The following is a 10,377-nucleotide window of genomic DNA, read 5'->3' as shown; positions in this document are numbered from 1 at the left end:
GTGAATGTAATCAAGGAAGATCTTGAAAATAAACGTTTTTGTTCATCTGCTTTTTTGGACGTAGCCCAGGCGTTTGATAAAGTCTGGCACACAGGATTATTGTTTAAAATTAAAACTTTGCTGCCCCATACATACTATGGAGTGTTGAAATCGTATTTGTCCAAACGTTTTTTTTCAAATTAAATATCAAGATATAGTTACAGATGTGCATGAAATTGAATCAGGTGTACCACAAGGCAGTGTTCTTGGACCTATTTTGTATATTTTGTTCACTTATGACCTTCCAAGTACTCAGGGTATTACGGTTGCAACATTTGCAGACGACACTGCTTTTTTATCATCAAATCAGGATCCTATTCTGGCATCATCAAACCTTCAGGCTGCATTAGACGATTTGTCTCAGTGGCTACAGAATTGGAAAATTAAAGTAAATGAAACAAAATCCGTTCAAGTTACATTTACTATGTCTACAAGAACTTGTCCCCCAGTAACATTGAATAATGTCATGCTTCCACAATCCAACGAAGTTAAGTACCTTGGTATGCATCTCGACAGACGGATTACATGGCATTCACACATTTGGAACAAACGACTTCATTTAAATTTAAAAACAAACAAAGTAAATTGGCTCATTGGTCGAAATTCAAAATTATCTGTTGAAAATAAATTACTTTTATACAAAATTATATTGAAACCTATTTGGACCTACGGTATCCAACTCTGGGGAACCACTTCCAACTCAAACATAGAAATAGTCCAAAGGCTTCAATCGAAAACACTGAGAAAAATTTTACAAGCACCTTGGTTTGTCACAAATAACGTAATTCATCAAGATACAAAATTACCCTATGTTAAAGAAGAAATAAAAAAACGAAGTGAAAAATACCAAAGAAAATTAGAAACCCATCCAAATTTCCTGGCAGTTAACCTCCTCGACAATAGTGAAGCTACATATAGGCTCAAAAGAGTTAATCCAATAGACCTCCCAAATCGTTTTTAGTTAAACTTTTTAAAAGTTTTTGTATGTTAGTGCACTTGATGGAGTGTAACTAACCCATGTTAAAATGGTTATTAAATTTACTTATTACTCTAGTATAAAATAGATTGTAAATAAATACTTGTTAAAAAAAAAATCTCGTTAAGTATTGACTTTAGGCACAAAATGAAAAAAAATCATGAAATAATTTATTTTTGTAAAAAAATACAACCGACTTCAAACGCTCTAAAAAGAATGAAATAATTTCAATAAAGTAAACTTGTATTAGGCAAGCTCACGTATTTCAAGTCGGCGCGGCTCAAACTGCATATATGATTGAAATTAAACATTGTGTGTGTATTTTGAAAATCAATAAATTGTAGCTGGATAACATCTATATAAATAAAATTAGAGTTTTGTCTGTACATTGCTCAGAATTATACATTTTTAGGTTATTTTTACGTTTTATACATTAAAGAAGCCGAAACAAGTCTCATCTAAATTTCTGTCTGTCTGTCTGTCTGTCTGTCTGTCTGTCTGTCTGTCTGTCTGACACACTCAAGATGGCATTTTACGCAATCTTCTCCAGGAAAACGAGAGTACCTATCAAGACCCAAGTCATTTTAATGTATTCACTGGATTGGCGAGAGTGTCTTTAGCCATTAAAATATGGTCTCACTACTTTGTAATTAAAATTACGGCCGTTCAAAAATGCAGTTTTGTGCGATTTTTGTCAAGTTTTCTTCCAATTTGTATCACATAATCATCTATGAAACAACGAACAGCTGTTCGGATCAAGATTATTTTTTCTAGCTGTCACTGAAATGTTTACAAATGTTGTTTACAAACACCACAACCATTTCCGATCACGTTTTGAAGGCAAATCCCATCCAAGTGAGATTAAAAACGTTTTTATTACATAAAGGATTTAATTAATCGCAAGTGGAATAATATAGTGTAACCGTAAATTAAATAACTAGGCATCATCCAGGTCAGGAACCAGAAATATGTGTATAAAATTGTTTTGGAGTTTTGATACCTAACCAGAAAGAAGACATTGAATCAAGATTGAATCAGTGTTGTATACGGCTGGGAAACTTAAATTTACTAATGACCGTCGCCAATAGCTTAGAAACAATGTTCCACTCATTGACGGCTCTTCAATGGCGGTTGTGTAAAGTGTAAAGCAAAAAATTACAACTGCAGTGGGTGATTGTAACAGAGGTTTACGGATGATGCTGAACTCGATTTTCCAATGTGTCACTTTCTGTTCCTACCATTGACTATATAAAGTCAATAGTTCCTACTCACCGTGTGATGCAATCGCTGGACCATACAGCCAATAGGCTCATATCCCTTCTCTTGGGTACGTGTGGTACGTATGCTTACCCAATTATTTATAACAACCCTTTCGACAACGATCCTTGATACCGGTACTTTTCCATAGAATACACGGCCTACCTAGGTACTTAAGAAATAAAATTATAAACGTCCAAAAACCCAAAATTGTGTGATTTTTGTCACATTTCCTTATAATGTTAATATATATACCAGCAACCATTGTTTAGAGAATACGTAATCTATTAAATAACAGAAAGTTACGTTGTATAAGGGGTTTTTTTTTCAAACTGACACCGATAAGTTTACATTAAGAGTTGTGTACAAATAAAGCAATTAATGGGAAATAACTTTGATTGCCGATAACTTTTTACGAGAAAATCCAAAACCAAGAGATCAATGGCCTTGATTAACGCATATAATTGGTCGGCTGTACTACAGTTCTTAACTGTAAACGTTGGTTTTTGGTACGGTACTGGTTCTTTTCCTTTTAACCTTTAGTAGCAGCAAGAATCATTTTTACGTACCAACACATCACAGTAATTTACAAATTAGTTATCGTTGGTGTTGCACCTTATTTATTACAGGCGTAGGCCTATTCAATTTAATTGATGTCTTAACTGTATAATTTTTGCTTTTTCTGTCTGGATTCCAAAATGTTAAGCTAAGAAAACTATAACGCATTTTAGTAAAACATTTATTCAGCAAACCATTATGAATTGTTCAAACACTTTGAACGTTGTATCAATAGTTCGTGGCCTATTTTGGTAATTTTTATTACAAATTACCAATCTAAATCGTCTATAGTAGGCCTACTGTACTTCATTTCATATAACAAACCGATTCAGATATAGCATTTCGACAGAATTTCGAGTCATCTCCGGTCCAAGCAAATATAAATTGTTATGATCAAATTTTATGGCATTAACAAAGATTTCAAGTACTAATTTTATATGTACCTTTTTATGCTTAAAGCGTAGCAGATTCCCTAATTAAGTTCGGTATTTTTGTGTGTATGTATGATGGTTACGCATTAATGTCCTTGTTTCTCAATGTTTCACGGAAAGGACAAGAGCGCCTTGATAATGAAAATGTAACCCGAATAAAGTGTTAAATTAAGAGGTTGAGGTAGTACCTTAAATACTTTTAACCATTATGTTATAGTCCTTTAAATTCTGAACAAAATTGTACAAATCCCATTTCCGTATATTTACTCTTACCGCTTACACATGATAAAGGTTGTTGACAAACTTATGGGAGAAAGTATGTGTCAGAATGCTGATACCGTTTATTTAGTTTAATCATTGGATATAACATATGGACCAACAAGATCCGGGGGACATTTAATTGCGAAGCATTAGTTTTGGCTTGAAACTGTCAGATACTGTATTTGCGAAGGAATAGTTTTGTCAGCATATCTGAAAGTATGCAAACGCAAACCAACTGCTGTGCTTTATATAAGACGGTTTTAACTGACTATGATAAGATCCCCGTGCGTAGAACGGGCACACAGCTAGTAAATATATAAAAACATACTGAACTGTTTTGTTTATATATTAAAGGAAATATTTTCTTGTATTTTATGTTTACTTCAGAATAAAAAAATATTTTGTTTCAATCTGTTAACTAAGTCTGGTTCATAATGAAGAGCATCCTATCAATACTAGACAACAAAGTGTTTCAGAATAAAAATAACTCTTTTTAGTTTTTAAGTTTGACCATAGACTGCAGGACTTATTTATTCCAGAGCAAAGCCGGAATTCTATATTTTTTATCTAAACATCTGTTAACTATATCTGTTTCTTAAATAAAGAGTTTCCTATCAAGACTTGACAACAAATTGTTTGTAAATAGTTGAATGTATTTACCTTACATCATATTTTACTGAATTATCGTGTTGTTTTGGTTACAGTTTGGTGTGATGAAATGAATGTTTGAATGTGATTATTTCCAGTGCGTTACATCACAATATCATGTAATTTACAACGTGTATAACAATTCCGTTGTAGTGTTTTCTGTTGTTTTGTTAACTTTCGTAATTCATCTAAATTTAAAATAGTATGCTACCAGTAAGACGAAGACTGTGAGTGGCTGGAGGAAACGCGAACGTGGCCGCTTGCATCAATCTCCCAATGTATCATTTTAAGATTACAGAGTGGCAACCATCGTGTGGGATACATCTAACCTTGACAAATGAACGTTAAATGTTTACATTGTGGTGGCTTACATTTTAAGCAAAAAAAAAAAGAGTTTGGCCGATACAGTTCAATTGTTACTCTTTGGCAATTCAATTCTCGAGAGAACCATTTACCTCATTTGCGGAATTCGCCATACTTTCAGGAACTTATTGGAAACTCCCAATCTGAAATCAGGGCTGTGAGGCTTGGATCTAATTATAATAATAAAATTATTAGAGTAAAATTCGTCAATTCAATTCCGCCTTTGCCATATTCAGCTCTGAAGCTCATTTAGATTAGAGGATCATACAGGGGATCTACAATTACAAGATCCATGACACTTGAAAGGAAAGATTCAAGATAAAATATGTGGGAAATAGGGTCGCATTGCCAACCCATTTGCCCAATCTTTTAAACTGTGGCAGAAATGTGTAGGGACGAGAGCTCCGAGGAGTTAAGGGAGATTCTTATGTAGATAATAAGAGACAAAATAATTGGCTTTCCTCGCTACAATGATGCGACCTGTATAAATGTCACAGCTATTTTTAAACCTGAAAACAGAGAACCACCAGACAAAATAAATCTTAGTTTCTTTTTTTCCAAAAACTAATAATGTTAAACGCGAATCCGTTGTAGATCCGTCGTTAGATCCACTTGCTTGCCCTCCAATGTTCCCAACTGGAGACTTTGGTTGGGGCCCCTAATTTAAAAACGCCTAAAACAGAACCTATCGTAGAAATAATTTAACAGTGCTATATTACGTTTCGTACTGGTTTGCGTCAAGAGAGGGATTTGGGATTGCAACATTAGGTCGGAAAAGCTCAGTTTACAGTGTGTGGTTGACATCTACGTTCTCATAGTGGGGACCCACCTAATACATAAGAGATGACCAAAGCAGTATGAGAGCGGATCTATATTAAATATTGTAGGTTAGTTTTATAATTTCTTACAACATAATATTTTCCGTATTTCTATAATCAGTCATAGACTTTAGAATTACTCTTTGATTGAGGGCTTGCTGTTTATGTTTTTGTTGTTTATTTTTTTATTACAAGTTGCAGTTTTGCTCGATTTTGAGCAACAGGTTATCTAGTTAGGTGGTATTCCTCGTAAAGGTGCGATTGACTTGACACCACCAAATAAAGTTTGACACCACCATAAAATAAGTCTAATCATCAGCTGATTCCTAACTCATTTGCGATTGGACTGGTTCCATTACCCAGTTATCGAAACCAATTACGAAAATACTTTTCGTCAGCATTTACATGCATATTTTTGGTTTGTTTAAAAAACGTAAAGAAACAGAAACTACATCTAGGTTTTACTGTTATATATGGATGCTCCATTTACTACTATACCATACTTGCTAGGCTATATTATTTTAACCTTTTTTGCTTGGAACGTAAAGACAGTACCTGTTTCAAATCTTCTCCAAACAATATTGTTTTTCCGCCCATTGGAACTTGTCATAGTACTCACTTAGTTAAGAAATTTATTTCCTGATCAAACCTATTTCATCTTTATTCGCAGGTTATTTTGTAAGAGTAGCCGTTGAGGTTATTTCACTTCATACCAAATATTGATTATATACAATAAATAAAAATTATAGGCCCTATTATATACAATTATATACAAAAATTGATATACAATAAATCTCAAAATTTAAAATGTTAGTTAATTTACAAAGAAGGTGTAGAATAAATCTAGAACATGTGTTTTGAAATATAAACAAAGCGGAAGTTTTCCATCTTGAATCGTTAATTATTTAGTCAACGTGGTTATTTCATGTTAAACGTTAAAAATACACAAATTAGAAAAGTTTCACAGTAAAATAATTTACTTCAACATTCTATAACCCTAAAAAGTCTTAATTAATATAGGTAACCTTAACCCTGGTTTTATATAGTATACAGTATGTTGCAGAATTGACTAGCAAATGGAGTAATCCAAATGTAATTTTCCATACTGGCTTAAAGATAAATCACGATAAAAAAAGTTTTGGAATTTCACTACCGGTATTTTTCCCGCCGTTACGGGATCGAGACCTTTAATTTGAGCCCTCTCCGGTCGTTCTACAACTTCCCAGTTGCCCACAATTTTGACGCAAAGAATCGGCTTGCGTCATTAATTTATAGTTGAGTCATAATTTAAAAAATCCGGTACAGCAGTAAAGCAATATAAAAAATTCAGGCTAAGAATTATGAAACAGTCTTGTTCCCCATCCGTGGGGCAGGACTAAAATTGAAGTTTAAATTTTGATTTTAAAATAGCCACCTAAGTAATCATTCTCTAATTGTTATGGAATATGCTCAGGTTCATTGTTAATAAGTATGTGCAATATTTGATATAATACTAAAATTTGAAGGCTTTACTTTCAATGTTCTTTATTTTATTGTTAAATATTTAAAAGTTATTGCAAAAACTAATATTTGTAATTGTAATTTATAACATTATAGATTCCGTGCTTGCAATTATACAGGTAGTAATAACGTTTAGTTTTTGAAATCCGAATAGAATTAATAATAAATAAAAAAAGCAGTATTTTCTACCACTTGTAGCTACGGGCCACCAGTTCTGGTTACAATAGTAATAATTCCCTGTGTTGGGAGGGAAACGCCACCGAGCGTCCTTACTCGATATAATGGGGGCGAAAAGTGACGAATTACCCACCCAGCCGTGGCGCGGGGATTTCTGAAGCGTCCGTCCGGGTGAAACACCATTTTGAGGGTGTCCGCGTCAAACACGTCCGGGCTAAACACGGAGCCTATGGGACTACTATGGGATGTCCCTGGGATAAAGTGTGCTGTCTGGGTAAAGATTAAAAATGTAGGCTATTATGTAAAAATATCTTTTCTTATCAATTCGGTTTAGGGCCCTTTCACACGAGGCCACTGGTGGCCGCCACCGGTGGCAGCCACTGGTTGCCCGCCACAGCTTTAACATTATTTTAAATGAGACCTTTCACACGCAGCCACTGCAGTTGCCCGCCACTACACAGTGGCCGAGCAGTGTCTCCTCGCGCAACTGCTAGTCGGCAACCGCCGGCAACTGCAGTGGCGGCAACTCGTCGCGGGGCATTGAATTAAATGGGAGCTTTCACACGTAGCAACCAGTGGCCGCCACCGTGGATGAGCGCGCAGCTACTATTTTGAATCAGTCCAAATGCAGACTGCAAAGACAAACGCACTATGGTAGTTGTTGAGTGTTTTCGTGTTGAATTGTTTGTTTGTGAAAATGAGTGATCAGAAGAAAAATAAAGAGGACGTTGCTGAAAAAGAAAAAGACAAAGGAAAACAACAGAATAAGAGAACAAACAAAATAGTAGAAAACAAAGTGGATACTGAAGATCTAATTTGCGAAATTGAAAAGTAACGGGCAATTCGGTATAGTACGCCTGTGTCTTTGACTTATTTTTTTATTATCAACGCGAGAAGAAGGAGATGTTCATTGTTCGACAGCATTTTCACAACTATCATTGTACAGTGGCTGAAGTGGAGTGGCTTGTAAGTTGCCTGTATCATCCACTGCAGTTTCCCGGCCGGTAACTGGTGGCGGACACCGGTGGCCGCCACCAGTGGCCTCGTGTGAAAGGGCCCTAGGTACGTTAGGAATGATTCGGTTTAATGACTATACTAATACCGTAAACGCTCAATGAACAAATATTTTTCTTCAATTTCCCACTTGTGATATACATAGGAAACTGGTGGCGAGGAGGAGCAGTATGGAATCCTTATCCGAACGACGTACGAGAACGAGACTTGTTCTTCACACGTTTTTTCTCCACATCCGTTTCGGTGGTCACGTCGGAGCGTCGTCAAGGCCGAAAGACAAAGCCGAAAGTTGGTGTCCGAGGCGGAACCGATGGACGTGCGACAACCTGCCACCTCGGAGCTATCAAACCATCCACTGACTTTAGTGAGGGTATAGTTGGTATATAGACCAAACCGAAACAGCTGACACAAAGACAATGTCGACAACGCGAACGGTTAGGCACTAACTGCACAAAATTCAATTTTTGTGTTGTAGTTATTGTTTTCTCAAAATGTAGGTATTTTACACATTAAAATAAAAAATGAAAGAAAACTGAAGAAAACAAATTATTAAATGAAAATTTAAAATATTTTTCACGACAAAGACAAAATGTAATTCTACGAAATGCTGACCCTAAATCAAAACATGGCAGCTGGTTATCCTGTATACCATTGAAGAAATTAAATTTAGACTTTTAACCCCAAGAATTTAGGGATTCCCTGGCACTGAGATATGGTCGGACACCGATCCATTTACCAACCAAATGTGATGGCTGTGGGAAAGAATTTAATACAGACCATGCCCTTAAATGCCCTTATTACAAACGCAAAGCTTGAGTATAACTGTATAACTGCAATAAGCATTTTATACTGTATTCCAACCCCGTACGAAGGCACACGAAGGACGGGTACTCTGCTAGTAATTAATATATAGTTCGGCCGCTTAGAAAACGCCCTGCGCGCTAATGCTAAACCAATGCTGGAGGAGGTGTAGTGTAGTGATGTAGTGAGTCGGTGGCTCAGTCGGTAGCGTCGCGGACTTCGGGCCCAAGGCAGTAGTGTCGTGGGTTCGGATCCTGGTCACTGCCGATAACATTTTATCAGTACAGTTCACCTTTGTACTGTACCGGCTCACTCCTTGCTTTGCTGTAAACGATCCACGCACGGGCGCTTAGTCTATGTGGACGGGCAAATGCAAGGTTAAAAGAGGCCGCCAACCTCTTTTAAAAAAAAAAGGTCGCTTTCTAAGCGGCCGAACTATAGTTGGCAATTTGTCCAGCTGCCTGCATCAGTTCGTTGGATCAGTCTCAGTCACTCCAGTCCACTCACTCAAGTCTAGTCCAAGTGCCAAGTGTCACTCTGACTCCCACTAGTCAGTCAGTCAGTCAGTCAGTAGGTAATAATAGGTATAGACCTAACCTATGAATGTATCCTAAACAACATCAACATTCAAAAGTTTTTTTTTTTTTTTTTTTTTTTTAACTTAATTTTATTTTACAATCTGTTCAATACTTTGAACAATTAGTAAAAGGGATAATATAAATAAGTGTCTTGACCAAGAATCTTCCCTGTGAAAGATCTTGCAAAATTAAATAGTCATGTCATAACTAAAACTATACAAATCGGTATGGGAGTTCTAGAACTTTCACAATTTTCAGTCTGTTGGGAAAATCACTATTGTCCAGCAAATTAACGGCTATATTGTTCGGGTGGGTTTCGAGTTTTTCTTGATAGCTCTTGCTAATTCTTGTTATTTCTTCAATTACTGTAGGTATTCTGAAATCTTCATGGATTGTTCGATTCGAAACAAACCACGGAGCATCAACTATTCTTCGTAGCGCCTTTGACTGAAATCTTTGAATAATTGCTAAGTTGGATTTACTTGCCGTTCCCCAAAGCTGTATCCCGTACGTCCAAATAGGTTTGATCATAACTTTGTAAAGTGTGAGTTTATTGGTCAACGAAAGCTTAGATTTTTTGCCTAGAAGCCAGTTGAGTTTACGAACCTTCAAGTCCATTTGTTGTCTTTTACACCAAATATGTGTTTTCCAAGTTAATGGTTTATCCATATGGAATCCTAAATACTTAACGCTGTCCACTTCTGTCAACGCTATATTGTTCAAAGTAACTGGAGGGCAGTTTTCTTGTCTCAGCGTGAATGTTATGTAAAGATTTTGTTTCATTAACTTTAGTTCTCCATTTTTTTAGCCACAGTTCGAAATCATTTAATGTAACTTGCAATTGATTTGAAGCATCTTGAGGATTTTCGTGAATGGAGAGAAATGCAGTATCATCCGCAAACGTAGCAACCGTAATATTTTGGCCCACGGGGATGTCGGAGGTATATAGTAGATAT

This window comes from Macrosteles quadrilineatus, unplaced genomic scaffold (genome assembly GCF_028750875.1).
Source record: "Macrosteles quadrilineatus isolate MER2022 unplaced genomic scaffold, UCM_ALF_1.0 Scaffold_1__1_contigs__length_201487025, whole genome shotgun sequence".
In the NCBI taxonomy this organism is placed as follows: Eukaryota; Metazoa; Arthropoda; class Insecta; order Hemiptera; family Cicadellidae; genus Macrosteles; species Macrosteles quadrilineatus.
The sequence above is the reverse complement of the archived record's forward strand: the minus strand, read 5'-3'. Positions refer to the sequence as shown.